General features: G+C 47.3%; 1 pseudogene; it reads right to left on the bottom strand.

Moving 5' to 3' along the window:
• Positions 1 to 3947: 3947 nt before the first annotated feature.
• LOC149327428 (globin-like) lies at positions 3948 to 13713 on the bottom strand (annotated as a pseudogene).
• Positions 13714 to 16458: the final 2745 nt, after the last annotated feature.

The raw sequence follows: 16458 nt of genomic DNA, 5'->3' as shown, positions 1-16458 counted from the left end.
ATCTGGTATCACTTTTCTAGCTGGCTTAAAAATGGTTGCTGCTGTTTAGCTGATGTCTAGCGTTTTTCCCGTCCGTATCTTTCTGCTGTCGCTTGCCTTTTTCTAGCGCTAGTAACAATGTTTTAGCCAGTGAATCAAAAACACCAACTGTCCCGTCTTTGTTTAATCATGCACTTTTCCCGGTTTGGCGTGTCGTATTCGGGGCGTTACGTTGACGCAGTGAATATAGAAGTAAGCAAGATAAGAATCTGGGTGCACAGTCTGACGTGGCCAGTGACAGTACGAGCGCTTCTCGAATGGCTTTCATCTATCAACCTCGCCTCTGCACCGATGATGGGATTGATCGCTAGTCTCGCCGCCAGTATTCATTCTTTGCAATAACGTCTCGTGTCGTCCTGTCTCTGTGCCGACAGGGCGTCAGTTGTCCTAATTATTTTCGTGCGCTCTGTAATTTGAGTAGTAGCGGGACAGTGTGGGTGATTCCATGGCGCAGTTGTAGAAACTGTCGCGTAAACGGCGTGCGTAGCACAAAAAATTTACATTCGTGCGGAGAAGTCTAGAGCGCTAACACGATGCACAGCCAGATAATTCTGTGAATATCTCGAGAATGTGAATCAGCTGGTGCGTCAGCGCTTTGTAACGCAACAGAGCGGATAAAAATACGAGAATAGCGGCGTTTGCAGAGGGCTCCGCGCTTTCAGGGTCATCTTGCCACTTACCAAAACTTGTCATGAGATTACGTCGGTGATGAAAAGACCATGTCTCGTATTGTAAGAACTGAGTGTATTGTAAGAATGAAGCCGCCTCTTCATTCGGCTGCCCTGTTATTAGACGAACGCATGGCCAATGTTTGAGCAGGGTTGTCGGTTACTCCCGTGCATTCGCCATTGAAACATCGAGATAAAAAAATGTAACGATCATTCGGATGATTTTCGAACGAAAATATATTTCTGTATTCAATTCTTTGCAGAGGAAGCCCCAGCGTGCGCACTTGTCATCTGTGAAAACTGCGGCATGGCCTTCTCGTCGCCGCAACAGCTGGACTGGCACCGGTGGACGAAGCATCCTGAGGAAAAGTTGCTGGATCGGTGCCATAGTGCTGGGAACGAGCAGTTCTAGTTGAACTGTACTGAGGAGAAACAAGTGCAAAAGGTTTCTCGACACTTGTATTCAAACTCACTTTAGTATGCCACCAGTCTTTTTTGCTTAATTTGACGATGATTTTTGTCTAATAACGCTCTTTTAATACCGCAACAAACAAGTCCCACGTATACTCCTACTTGGACATTGTACCAGCCCGCAAATAAAAGTTACACTCGACGATGCTGACGACTTTTTGCTTTCACTGCTAAATGCAAGATGCGTTCGATATCTTTGTTCCTTTATTTAACACTAAACGGCACCAGAAACCTTATAAAGAATATTTTTAATCTTAAGGCCCATTTAGCTTGGTAAAAGTGATTTAAAACTCAAGCATTTTGAATACTGCCCAAGAATTTCCTTTATTTAACACTAAACGGCTCCAGAAACCTTATAAAGAATATTTTTAATCTTAAGGCCCATTTAGCTTGGTAACAGTGATTTAAAACTGAAGCATTTTGAATACTGCCCGAGAATTTTATGTTCATTTCAAACGAATCATTTCTTTCATAAGGTTGGATCCTGGTGATCGTGAAGAAATAAAATGCCTCCGAGAAAAACTTTCTCATTTCTGCACAGTCAGTTTTGGGCTTCGACTACGTCCATGTGGCGACAAAACATCCATTCGCTTCGAAGTACTTGGTAGCAGCAACGTTGTTGGGTCTAGAAGGCAGCAGTGGTAAGGGATTGTTATTTGGTTACGGAAGTTGAAATCCAAAAAAAAAAGTCTTCAGTTCGTAAAATGCGCTTCAACGTTGTTCTCTTTCGTAGTTAAATGTGTCCGTGTAATTCCAAAATGTGCCTCGCTTGACGAATGCTTTCCACGCAAATCCCGACAGAGTTCTAAAGAACGGTTTGTATGGAAACGTATAAATCCAACATCTGCGTCTTTGCACCTTTCCTCGCCATACAAACACAAATATGTCTCTAGCAGGCAGCCACTGAGGATTTGCTAGTCTTCCAAGATGTCTCTCATTCGATTTGTCCTGCCTAAATATTCTAACTAAATAAGTGTCAAAAATGTTACGGGTAAAAAAGAGGCGAGTGACTACCTCACTCAGTGGACCTGCGAACCGCGATACTAGGCAAAGGATGAAAGCAGGTAGTGTAAGGAGGTGGAAAAAATGCAAGCAATGTAGTGTGGGAGGCGCACTGGATTATTATCGAACAGCTGGATCCTTTCTAGTGCGCTGAGGTCGCAACGGCAAACCCCCATCGGAGGGATTTGTTGTGTGCTGTCAATTAACTTTCCACCTTAGGCTTACTTTACTGCGCAATCCCTGATGGAAACGAAGCCGATCAGATTGTTTCTGCCCAACTACGCCTTACCTGTTTACGTTGCTGGCCCGCGATATTTAATGGCCCCAGTCTCCACATCTCTTCTTCGTGAGAAGTGATGGATAGAGCGAATCACCAACTTTCGAAAAGTCGCAAACAACAGGACAGCGGCAATGAAAGCCACCGTCAGCTTTTATTTACTTGGCGGTTTATCTTTCGAAGAATACCAAAAAAAGAAAAACAAACACAACAACTGCGTGCACAATGACCTTCGATGGTTTGAAGGACACGTGCTTAGCCATGCTATTGGAAAAGCAAGATTAGCGCTATATTACTGAATGTCCATTAATCTTAGGCAAAAATAATTTTTCATAAAAGAAACATCCAGAATGCATTCCACCATAGCTACGAAAAACTAACCTCATCTCTAAGTAACAAGTGGAGAGGTTTGCTAATCTTCCCAGAAATACGCCGCAAGGAAAGCGATTGGAGACAAAGCAGGCTTGGCCAACCGCTTGATATGTAAAAGTAAAAGCGCAAACCTTTTTTTGCGCCATTATTATAGCAAACTTCTCATGTTTTGAATGCGCGGTGCAGGCACTGAGTTGAGCCGACTCTGCTGTCGCTACTTTGACCAGCTGGCTGTTCACTGTCGGCAGCAGAAATTTACGGTTCGCGCGTTATTAGAAAACAGCTAACTGTCGCGTTGCGTCGGGACCAACTGACCTGGAATTCTTTGCCATCGGATAGAGATTACAAGTAGTATTTCGCCTTCAGTCATTCCAAGCGATCGACTTATATGACTAACATATATAATATTTTTTTCTCCACGCCCGCGTCCAAGTAAATGTTTGATGCCGATTGTACGAGCCCAGGTACTAAGTAGTCGTGAGCCAGTGCTTCACGGCTGGAAGCCGGTCGTCGCACGAAGTCGTACTACGCAATGTCTGCGAGGTACCTCTACACTCGCTGTTGCTCCCAAGCAGGTAGCCGCAAAATTTATACTCACATTCTCTCTGACCTCTTATAATCGAAGCGCCGCACTGAGCAGCCCTAAGAGATTTCATAAGGTTTCATAAGGTGCCTCTTGAGCAGCTCTGAATTTTCAGCGCAACCGGTCACGTGGTAAGAGCCTCGGATATCGAAGAGATTTTTCTATGTGCAAGAAAGGTTGACAGTCCTGTTCAATAAACGCGTCATGATATCAAGAACTGTCACTGAAGGCATAGAATAGATTTAAAAGTCCAAAATGCTGTAGCCAGGGATGATTTGTTCCACACATCCGATGCACGCGTGCTTTTGCGAAAAAATCCGTCGGAGAAAAAAATAACTGTACATTTAGGGTGTTAAGGCGCAACGTATAATACAACACGCACGCTACTGCACCTGCAAACCAATTCTGCGCAGTGCCTAATAGCTTTAGCGAGACGATATCAGTGCATATCGTTGGTAAGCGCCAAGAGTCAACGGGCGGCGCTGTAGCGATAAAGACCCTCATGTGATGCGCTGAAGTCCCGTGCCCTTTTTTTTCATGGCTTTTGTTTCCTGAGGATGCTCTTCTCCTTGCGCGGGGCCTTCCCTTTGGCGCTTTTGACCTCGGCTGTGCTCCTGTCTTGCAGCAGCACAGCGTCGGCGTCCACACCTCCCTCCTCGGTTCTCGACCTGTCCACTGAAGGGCCGGCGCTTTGCTTGCGGATAATGCGCGGCGGTTTCTTTGCAGGCTTCTGGCAATCAGCCGCAGGCTTGCAGCCGTCTGCCGCAGGCTTTGTCAATGACGTCAGCATCGCCTCGTCCAACACAGTCGTTGTGCGGCTGTAACTCTCTGATGCAGCCGCAGAGGCAATCGAAGCCTTTTCGACGCGTTCCGCGGCAGCCTTGTCGTACACGTCCTTGATGATCGCCACCATGCACTGCACGTAAGCCGGCAAAAGAGAAGAATGCGTGAGCCGGTGCAAAATGGTAGGGTATCTGGGGAGGGTTAAGTTCGTGAAGTTGACATCTGCTGTGTTGGACGTCGTACTGGAGCGCTCGAGATTAACTTATGACACCTGGAGTTCGTCAACAAGCACTCACGTCCCACAGCTTGCGGACGTTCGTTGTGTTTCGCCTCCAGATAAATTTAAAAGTGACAGCGATCTATTCACATAAGGCACCTGAAACACCAACAGCCATCTCATAAGTCGCGAGTGTTGAATGTATTCGAGCGATCCGGTCTCATAGCGATGTAAAAGGGCAACGCGTCACCAGCGGTTAACACGGTGCGTCACCAATGAACCAAAGAAGAAACAAGATAACTCTTCAGGAAATGTCTTTCACTAAAGAGCTATCATTTCCGAAATTGGCACTGACAACAAAGGTAAGCGAAAAAAAGTAAAAATGCAAATAATGAACGTTCCTTTCATGATTTGCGAGCATTATCATTGAAGATTTCTATCATTGACATCAGTACTTATGTTTTCATCCCATGTACCAAATAGGGTAGCTCGAAACGCATGACTGCGCTCCGTTTATATTTCACGTGCTCTGCGATTTGTTTCGTCATTCTTATTTGCTTTTGTGTCAGTTGATGCCAATCATCTGTACGGTGTGCCACTCTTGCTCCTGCCAAACTGAAACCGATGAGGAGCTGGCAGCTGGTGACACTGTTTGCGAGCAACTTGTCCCTCGCAACCCTGCATTGTAATTTCTATGCATTTCAAGAACAAAAATTGAACTATAACTGGCGCGAAATCGAAGCCCGCCAAATTGTTTTTTTATTTATACCTACCAGACAAACCGTGAATTGCGTTACCTGTCCCCAGTAGCCTTGTTTCCGTTGATATAACAGGTAGAGCAAAAAGATCATTTCAAAATTACCTGGACTTCAACGAAAATGCTCTACCAGTGGCGAACGTCCGGAGGACGTATGTTAATCACAGAAGTCCTGCCCTTGTCTTTTCCTGACACGTATTAAAGAAAGAACTGCTTTTACCTATCACTGAGGCAGGCACATTACGAAGAATAACGTCCGGAACCAGCTGTGAAGCTCACGCCGCCCAGAGATCAGCAAATTTGCGAACTGCGCGAGGCGAAATCCTTTCCATGCAACTTTGGCTGCTAACGAGACGACAGCTGTAGGCACACACGAGGCGGCTATGGGGCGACTTGGATCGGCTGCATATGGATAATTAGTCATGACTAACTGTTCATGATTACTCAATGACTAACTAGTCATGATTGGTTAATGACTAACTAGTCATGATTGGTTAACGACTAATTAGTCATGATTAATTAGCTGACTGGTTAACAACCAGTCAGTCATGAATAATTAGTTAATTGCTAACTAGTCATATTTCATCAATGACTAACTAGTAATGGCTTATTAATGACTAACTAGTCATGTTTGGTGAGGTAGTAGTTAATCATGGTTGGGTAATAAATAACTAGCTACGGTTTTTTAATGACTACCTAGTCATGACTCATTAGCTGATGGCTGGTTAATGAGAAAAATGATAGGTCTAACGTTAAGAGATCGGAAGCGGGCGGAGTGGGAGAGAGAAGAAACGCGCGTTAATGATATTCTTGTTGAAATCAAGAGGAAGAAGTGGGCTTGGGCAGGGCATGCAATGCGAAGGCAAGATAACAGCTGGTCCTTAAGGGTAACGGAGTGGATTCCAAGAGAAGGCAAGCGTAGCAGAAAATTAGGTGGGCGGATGAGATTAAGAAACTTGCGGGAATATGGTGGCCGCGGCTAGCGAAGGACAGGGTTAATTGGAGAGACATGGGAGAGGCCTTTGCGCTGCAGTGGGCGTAGTCAGGCTGATGATGATGATGAATTAGTTGACGGCTGGTGAATGACTTGTGACTATGACTAGTTATCACTTTCACTTCAGATGTAACGGCCGGACAGAGTCATGGCTGCGAGTATGCGCCATTAAAGGCTTTCGCCTTAGTATTCAATCCGATTTATATCCGATTGTAAGAGATCTCCATTCCAGCGTCTCGAGGCGGACCCATGCGTACGTCGGCAAAATTACTACAGCTCCACTTCGTGACAGGTCATACACTGAACCATAGATTGTTTAAAAAGTAAATAAAAGCTAGTTACGCCAAAACATATCTTTTTTTTCGCACCTAATCTGCCTTGAAATTCGGTGCCTTCAGAACGGTTTACATTCTCACAACGGACGTTGCACTAGAATCTGCTCAACCGGATGGTTTGCATTTCATTTCGTTGCCAACAAACAGGATTACTTATTCGCCCAAAACTGCCATTCAAACGGCTTCTCGTTCACCGCGAAGTGCGAGCAGTTTACCAGGATGAAACGTTCAATTTGTCCATTATAACTTCGCTCCAAGCGAACATTGCTTTAGAATGAAAACATTTCGCATGCCTTACCTCGCATACTTTCGAATTCTGTTGGTTTAGATCCGTCTCACCTGACCTGTGGTTCCCACTTTTTTTCTCCGTACACTTTCTCGAGAAAAGCGAAATAGCCGCTGCCCTTTTCTAGAATGAGAAGAACACCCGGGAACACAACGTTCCCTCATAGCTTGATCTCCGACTGCTGCATCACGCTCACAACACGTGCTCACTTCAAGCAAAGAAGCGTGGCCAATGTGCGAGCTTTCTTATACTTTTGCCTCGGTTTTCCATGTTTCGAGCATTCCCCGTTCCGTTTCTTCTCCCGATTGGGCACGCATCACTATGCAGCAGCCTCAGTACGCTTCGAACCGTCTGCGCACCATGCTGTCAGAAGTTGCGTGTTTTGTCCACACTCCTAGCACGTGCGCCGATGACGAAGGCCAGTAAAGCTGTAATGGTCCGGTAGTGTATTGCGGGGAGGGGAGGCGAGGACTGAAACCAGTCAGGCCGCATCCAAATTTGCCCAGCGTTCCTACAGAACCTGACGACAAAGACGTTTCCCAGTAAGGCTCACATATTATTTAGGTGTCCTCTCGCTGGTAAGCGAGTATATGAGCTTTCTTCAGGCATTTTGTTCAATTTATTTATCTTGATGTCACAAAAGTATTCTACCCCCCCCCCCCCTCCCGTCCACCTCGAATCTACCTCTTTGCGAGACCTCACGCTGAACATCGTGTCGGCGTACCTTCATTTTGTGCGTCAGTAAGCAAAGAAGTCACGAGTGCCTGACGCCTTCAAAAGGAGCCTTTTTTTTTTCTTCACTACAAAGAAAAAAGCCCCCCTTTCCTTGGTGCCACGTAGCCACATCAGTAAAATTCGTCACACACGGGTCTGTGCATGAATTTCCTGGAGTTTACGTTATATATTTCCCCCTTTTGATGACAGATGTAGGTATGAGAGCTTGTCTGTGCTGTTGACTTGTAGGTGGCTTTCGGCGAGCTTTACGTCAAAAACGGTTTTCCGACTAGCCTATATCCATGCACTAATGAGAAATCTATTGCCTTGCCCAACTACTACTGATTGAGACCACAAACCAGTGTCTTTTGGAAACTGGAGCAGGCGGGTCCGCGGAAGCGAGGAATGCGGCCCGCGTTGCTGCGACTCCCTTGTTTGTTTAGCCTGACAGGGATAATGGTATTCAAAAGAAGTGGTTATCAGAGGCTGCTTTTTTGAGGTTACTTTGTGAATCGGTCGCTTTTGATGATTTTTTCTTGAAGTTTTGAAAAGGAAAATAAGAGTGTCAGTTAAATTTGTCCTGGAATAAGGCTAATTAGCAATTACGAATCACCAAAACATCGCCGCATCGCTTCATCAATCTACATGCAGTCAACGCCATTCAGAAAAAAACTAAAACTTCTGCCTTTCAGTAAAAAACTAAAAAAACAAGTAGTAGTGATAGTATTACCAATAGGTTTGAGACATGTCACAGCTGTACACCTCAGAGCAGTGCGGCGAAGCACCGTTCTGAAGAGAAATTGGCCAGTAATGCGTGGAATTCTCCACACATGGAATAAGAAAAAGGGATCCCAAAGAATATTGAAAAAGTGGGTGCTAACTACGCAGAAATAGTTATATTTGGTTGATGATCCTTCACCCAGCTGGCCTACACGAGAAAATTAGCGCACTGTAAGCAATCCTTGCGCACGCACAACAAATGCAGCATAATTATAATGATTTCGGCGACCATGCCATTTAAAATTACAAAGACGAATGAACAGCAAATAACCGCGGTCCTTTTTCATGAGGGCAGCTGACTGGGCAAGTTGGCTGTTCATTATGGAGCCTGCAGTGCCTGCTATTTGCGCCTGCGAAGGACGGTTGGATGTGTACTCCCAGCTCCTTTTCACGCGTACCTCGGGGTGCTCGTTTTATGAACTACTGGGCTCCCTGAAACAGCTTCACCGGTTGTTCGCTCGGTAGCTCCGCGCTGCGGGGCGGCGGCAGTCTGTGCTTCTGGTGATTGCAGCATCTAGGTGTAGCCACAAAGATGGTCTTTAGCTCCGGGGTGGGAAGTGAATGCTGTGTGTGCCGAGACAGCAGTGTGTGTGCAGTCATGCCCACTAGCGAGGCGTTGCGGATTCTCCAAGCTGCTGTCGCTTCCGCTGCGATGTAAGGGAGAATACCTGCGCCACAGGTCGTTGTCGCCGGGTTGTTCTGGCAATAGGGAGCAGTGTCCCCGTCCTGCGCGGACTAACTTTCCTGAACTACGCCACTTCATGCCCCATGTGACATCTATATCCCCATTCTAATAAGGCGGAAGCCTTTACTGCCTCATCCTTGTAACCAAGAGTTGTCGACAGAAATGTCACGCTTTTCAATTGGTCGAAATGGTCGTGACGTAACAGTGCGCGAATTTCAAACGGGGCCAATTGTACTTTGGCTAGTAACCATGCAGCCAATTAAAGGGATGGCATGGATGCTCCAAGTAAATCGGACTTAGTTTGGTTAATTAGTAAACTAACCAATTAGCTTAATTAACCTCTCTAGTCAGACCAGATAAATAAATAAAACCGATTAGGAAATTGGTCGAGTTGGGGAATCGAAACAGGGTCTCCGGAGTAAGAGACGAGCATGCTAACCACTCCGCCATGCCAGCTCGATGGTTTGGAATGAACAAAGGTGCGTCTAGTAAATACGGTGTTTTCGTTCCCTCCCATCTTCCTCCCTTCTCTTACGACGAGGTTCAGGTGTCCACCGAGATATGCGAGACAGATACATTTCCTTTCCCCAAAAACCAATTTACCGACGAGCACGGCGTTGAGCCCAACGGGCGACGGTGTTTTGTGGACTCCATGGCAACGTAACAAGACGCTGTCGCGTTCCACTCTTACAGGTGAAGCTTAACATCTAAACCACACATCAGTGACACAAGCAGCAACACCGCGCTTAAGGCTTTCGCCTGATCGCACTTTAGGTCAACAAAGAGCCCCCCTGAATTTGTTCTTCCATATCCCTAAGTGTGCGAAATGTGCTACTACATTTTATTACTGTAAAGCGTGCTCGAACTGTACAGTACGCTACACTGGGCAACATCCCGCAGCGTCGACAATCGGCCAGAATCGACGACGCCAAAGCATGCGCAGTCAGTGCTGAAGGTCGAGCCAGCTTCCCCTTGTCTGCTGGGACGCTCTGCTTGCGCTTGGCTTGCGGAGGTGAAAATGTTCAATGCGAAGGGTGTATCCTTAAAATAAGAAGCAATTTTTCTCGCAGCTATACGACAGTCCAGTATTTCTCCATATATAATTCTTCAATTCGCAATTTTGCTGAAACAATTTTTCCCGATGGAAAAGTAATGCACGGGAGACGTCTCTTCTAGTTATGCCCACTTTCTATTCTAAACCCACGGAAACCAGCGGGCGATCATTCAGCGAAAGCATAAGGAGCCTGGTGAAGCGTTTCCCCCGCTTTGAGCGTTTTTGTATGGCAGTGACACTCGGTCGATACTGGTTGTGTTTGTATAGAAATCAAAGCATATGTGATCCCATTCGCATGCCACGTGAATCATGGTCGTCGATTATCATGTACTGACATGATCGGCGTCGTGATATGAGGCATCACGTTCATATTTGCTCGTGATTGTTTTGATGGCTGCTGTTGCCGTGTGTAACGACGAGTGCGTGCATGAGCATGATGAAGTATGCTAAGCATGACACATGATGTGTGACCGCGACAAGCATTTGATGTCATAACTCATAGCATAGCCTGATATCACATGCAGGTGACCCCATCAAGCTGGAAGGAACATTAGTAAACGGCAAAAGACGCCCGGAAGTTAGCCTTTGAACCATGAGTAGCAAGAGGAAGTGTCGCCGCCAAGCCGGAAGTGACGTGAACAAACCATGAATGAAACAGGGAAGCTAGGCTGTCGAACCAGAAGACACGTTACCGAACCGGAACCGTTGCGACGACCGTTGGACGAGTACCTGGTGCTATCAAAAGCAAGCCTGAGCATTCTCCGGCGTCCGTTAATTTTAACCCGATAGCTGAACGAACCCGTAGAGGCGTTGCCAGAATTATCCCGGTCCCGTGACGTCACTTCCTGTCACACTTCCAGTTTGGTTAGGTTACTTCCCGGTTGGTGACAATATTATGCGACTTCATACTCGCTCAGCATGAGAAGGTATGATATGCTTGTTACGGCCCGGCGTCACGTGTCATGCTTAGTACTTCATGAAAGACGCACACACCTCTTCCCTACACAAATACAATGGTTTCCATACGCACGCTTGAACAGCAATAAATGAGTCATTTTGACTCATGCCTTTACGTGATGCCTCTGCCAAACCTATTTTGTACTGTGGAAAAGTTGCCTAAAATGAATCGAAAATTCTAAAAGTGCATATTTCGAACTATTCGTTTGTTATACGGCTGCCAGAAAAATCTGCTTTTTATTTTTAAGTAGATTGTTGAACAATTTTATTGATTCATGATGGAATCAAGTGAGGGGGAGCGGGGGAAGAGGAAGCGGAATAACCAAGTTCTCCCGGGCTGCCTAGATGTCGGGCACATTTATGCTTCGGCGACCTCTCGGCAATTCAGAGAGATTTTTAGTAGAAACTTTGCATTCCAGATATTCTACCTCAGTAAGCCAAGTGCAAGGAGAGCACCGTAGCATAAGACGCGAGGCTGACTCCATCGTCCACACTGACGGCGCATGCGCCTAGTGTCGCCGATCCTCGCCGGTTATCGACGGGGGCTTCGAGGAGAGTGTCGGCCACGCTGCAGGATATTCCACTTAATAGTGGACCACACCGTGCAATGCATCATTTGCACTGCGATAAAAGTTTTGCTTAGTATCACATCGGGTCTCAGGCTCGGGCAGGGCATGTAATACGAAGTTACGATAATGGCTGGTCCTTAAGGGTAACGGAGTGGTTTCCAAGAGAAGGCAAGCAAAGCAGGTGGCAGCAGAAAGTTAGGTGCGCGGATGAGATTAAGAAGTTTAACAGTACGGTGGCCGCAGCTGGCGAAGGACAGTGTTAATTCGAGAGAAATTGGAGAGACCTTTGCCCTGCAGTAGGCCTATTCAGGGCGACAATGAGGAGGCTCCCAGACTGAAGCAGGTTCGAGAAAACTTCCAACAAAACGAGAAGTCCCAATTCATATGTTCCTTAATAAGTAAAATAATTTCGACAATTATCAGAAAAGTACCTAAATGGTTGTAAATTAATTGCCAGAGGCTATCTTGAAATTCTCCCTGTGTGCACGAAAAACATTCCCTCAGCGCCTCGAACCAGTTCCTTGCAGGAACTAAGAAATATTTCCATTGATCCAGGGAAAATATCTTTGGCGGGAAAAAATTATACGCTATTGAAGGAATAAGGTGAATTTCCGAAAAGGAATGCTCTCGAGGAAAAGCCAGTTCATCCACACCTGGGCATATATATCGTACGATGGTGTTTAGCGTTTAGGTCTTTGTTATGCGCCGGAACCAGATAACCTCGTGGATCTTGCAAGGTGCCGACTTGAATGTTATACCACTAGGCTGCAGAGTTCACGCTCTTAGTCATGCAGAGTGCGTATTCATGGGCTCAAGATTTTCCAGAAATGCTAGGGCTACCTTTGCGAAGACTGTTGCCCGGAGGTATGTTTTGTATACACTTTTTGCTGTGTATGTGCCATGTATGCCATTATTGAGAGAAAGCCACAGCTTACAAGATCGGTGACATGGAGTGTAAGATATTGCGATTATTATCCTGGGCCTAGGTGTCGCCTCAAAAAATGCGCTTGGTACGTCGAGTGATCAGGAAGCCGACATGGAGCGGTGTGAAGGGGGCACCCCGGCCGTTTCTTTTGTGATTCGCAGCTGGTCGAAATCTCGCAGGGTTCTCCTCCACAGAGAAAAATTTATTCAATGCACTACGAAACATCAGGCGTTTTTATAAATATCTTAACGCATGCTCGTCCTTCTCACGCATTTTTCGCAAAAGCACCCGGGAGAACGTTCCTGAAAAAATTTTTGAAACCATTAACGGCTTTAAGACCTCGAGAGATGTTAGGAATCTGCGCCATGATAAAGAGGCACGATTAACACAGTTGTCTCTGCACTCTACAGCGCGATAGCATGAGTCTCTGCAACCGCGAGTTGAAGTTCAAATCTGTTCCGTGGACCTAAGGTAGTCATATTTTCTGCGCTTATGAACCATTCAGTATTCAATAAACAATGCAAAAAATTACTTCAGCGTTCAAGTTTAGTTCCAGTGGCTTCAACAACACCATCTCCCAACTGTGCGGCTTCTCTCTGGTATTGTTTTGTAGGTCGGAACTTCTAGTTCTAATGTGTTGCTTTTCTATTCTATGCTACGCGTGGTCGCGTCAGAAGTGTCTAACTCCACACAGTAGTGTCGGATGCGCAGGTTCGTGGTGCAACTTGAGCCGAATGTATTACTCACCGTGAGGAACTTTCCCCAGGCCTCGACAGCAGCTGGCGTCATGTGCCGTTCATCTGTGGACTGCAGCGTATCGACCAGACACTGGCCCATCGCCTCGAAGTGGAGCGGCTTGACGCCCTTACGGCGGAGGTGTTCGGCCGCGTTGCGCCGCACCAGTATCTCGAAGGTGGCCGGGTCTCGCAAGCTCTCCACCATGGAGGTGATGTGGTATCCGATGGAGCACCCGTGCGCCCTGAACTTTGGGTCTTCCTTGAGCGCCGCCACTGTCTTGCCGCGGAAGGGCTTGAACAGTTGAATGTACTCGGGGTGCTTGAGGAACATGGCGAGGAAAAGGAGCACGCCGTACTCGGGGTTCTCACTGCTGAATTTGCGCCACGTCTGCTGGACGAGCTGCACCTAGTGTTCCGTCAAGCCTGTGAGCTCGTCCGGCAACTCGCAAGTCTTGCGATGGATGTTGCCCATTCACTCCTTGAAGGCTTTACGTGAAAAATTATAAAGCCTCTGAGCTTGCTGGCAGGGACTGTGGGATCACCGATTAGGGCTTCTTCGTCTTCTTCTTCTTCTGGATAAAGCGCACGGCTAGAAATTCATGCTCGCGCCAAAAATGTTAAGGATTCTTTGATCCATCTCAGGGAGAAAGCACTCTTGACTGCAGTTCAGTATAGCAGCAGGTATATCGTCTTTCTGTATTCACTGTATCATGCATGAGACATCCTAACAGCACGTTTCCACAGGAATGATATGAAATAGATATGAATAGTTTCCTTTTTGTAGTGACCGCAAACCAGAAGCTGAAAGGGAGCACGTTGTTGGGCGATTCGGTAGTACATACTTAAACAAGGGAATTGCGCTAAAAAAGACACGGTCGAGAAAAGGACATGGACGGGCGCCCGTCCATGTCCTTTTCTCGTACGTGTCTTTTCAGCGCAATTCCCTTGTTTCAGAAGCTGAAACTACATGAGAATTACTTGTAATGCAAGAAAATTCAGACACTTTAATTTCCTAAGACAAACCCAAGTTTTTACTGCACAGTCCTGTACAAGTCTTTACTTTACATAAGAACACAGCACGTTATAAGCAACGGCTTGGGTACCACTAAGTTTTATGCGAATAAGAAATTTGCGCGTTTTTCCCATTTCCTCTTAGGTGGATTCGGTTCATATCGAAAAGAAGCTGCTCAATGTTTGTACACTAACAGCAAGTTAGTATACGTGGTTTTGCGAGTTATGATGTTATCCACATACAACGTGAGCAGAAGGAAAAAAAATTAGGCTGGGTGATTGCCATCCAAATGTACTGAAAATGTTTGCTAATACTTCCGTGATATATTTTTTATTTACCCCTTAGGGCAATATCCTGTAATGAGATTTTATTTTCGAAATATTACCGCGAATCTTTGTAGCGTTTGTTTGTTGTGTTTATTTGTTTATGCTTCAAGGATGCCGACACGCCACTTTATCGCTTCGTTTGTGACGCAAGACGAGCCTGGAATTATCTCGATAGATCGCATCCAGGCGGAGCCGATTCTACTTTGTGCCAGAAAGTTCTAGAACCTTCCACGCTTTATCTCGAAGGTTCGCTATCAGCTTTAAAAAGGGCACGGCCGACACCGGTGGGCATTCTGTTCGATGACCGCCGAACACGCGTTTTGCTACGCCGACGCCGAGTGATTCAGCTCTTTGCGTGCGCAAGTCAGCCCGAATAAAGAGTTCCGTTTCGAAGACATCCTCGTTGTTTTCCTGTTCGCCGGACTGCAGTCACTGCTACGTGACATCTGGTGGAGGTCCTGGCCTGCTATGCCCCCCAAGATGGAACCTGGTGCGCAGCCAACGCCCGTCGTGCATCTCCAGCCCCATGAGCCACCGAGTTTTCGTGGACAACCACACGAAGATGGGGAAGACTGGCTGGACATGTACGATCGTGTAGCAGCGCTGAACGCCTGGGACGACAGCGCTATGCTTCGTAATGTTTATTTTGCATTGGACGGCTCCGCCAGAACGTGGTTCGAAAACCACGAATCTTCCCTAACGACCTGGGCGACCTTCAAGAAGCAACTACTGGCTACGTTCACTGGCGTCATACGCAAGGAAAGAGCGGAGATCCTGCTGCAGTCGCAAATTCCAACGCCCAAACGAGACCGTGACTGCGTATGTGGAAGATATGAAACGCCTTTTCTAGCGCGCCAACCATGACATGAACGAAGAAAAGAAACTCTGCTCCCTAATGCGAGGCGTGAAGGAGCAACTCTTCGCTGGACTGATCCGGGATCCTCCAACAACCGTCGCCGAGTTTGAAGCTGAAGCTTCAACCATCGAAAAGACCCTGAACGCCCGGAACCGGCACTACAACCGACCACTTGAAGTGCTGTCGGCGAGTCCCCCAGAAGATACCCCTGCAAGTGGAGGTAACCTTCGTGATCTCATACGCGAAATTGTTCGCGAAGAACTTCGCCGACTGCTGCCGTCGCCAACACAGCCGACGCAGCAGACTCAGGTGGCGTCGTTCACGGACATCATCCGCGAAGAAGTACAGCATGCACTTGGCTCCCCGTCACAGACGACACCAACGGCAGTTGCAGCCATGAACTACGCCGCCTAAATACGCAGTCCTGCGCCTCGACGAGACCCCCCAAGCCCTCTTCGACGCGCAACAGCTCTACAACAATGACGGCCCCAAGCTCCTGCGCGCCCACATTACGACCGACGCAACAGCTTTAGGGAATGCGACGAGTGGCGGACTCCCGACAACCGCCCACTGTGCTTCCATTGTGGCCACGCCGGGCACATACTTCGCCACTGCCCGTACAGACGCATCGGCCTGCGAGGTTTCGCCATCGACACCCCTCCACCGCTCCCCGACCAGCGACCACAGAAAATTGGCGACTACCTACGTAGAGGGGAGTACGTGTCTTCAAGCCGTTTTTCCAGCTCCCCGTCGCCGTCCACCGCACGATTTCCATCACCGCGCCGAAGCTACGCCGCGGCTGTCCGAGGAAGGTCCCCAAGCCCCGTAGGGGAAACTAAATAAAGCAACTTGTGGAGGTCGGGTTGCTTGCCGAAGAAACGACGAAGATCCTCCAGCGACCACGCTGTATGAAGACGCCGCACCCACTACGCCGACGCCGTATATACTGACAACCTCGACCACGACGCGAACCACCTTCAAAACGACGCCACCATCAAGAAAAGCTTCGACCAAACGCCCCATACCCGATTCACATACCCGACGAAGCCGTAACCCGAC

The sequence above is a fragment of the Amblyomma mixtum genome, chromosome 10, assembly GCF_055824585.1.
Source record: "Amblyomma mixtum isolate Tamu chromosome 10, ASM5582458v1, whole genome shotgun sequence".
Classification (NCBI taxonomy): domain Eukaryota; kingdom Metazoa; phylum Arthropoda; class Arachnida; order Ixodida; family Ixodidae; genus Amblyomma; species Amblyomma mixtum.
Note: the sequence above shows the minus strand (reverse complement) of the source record. Positions and strands in the feature narration are given on the sequence as shown.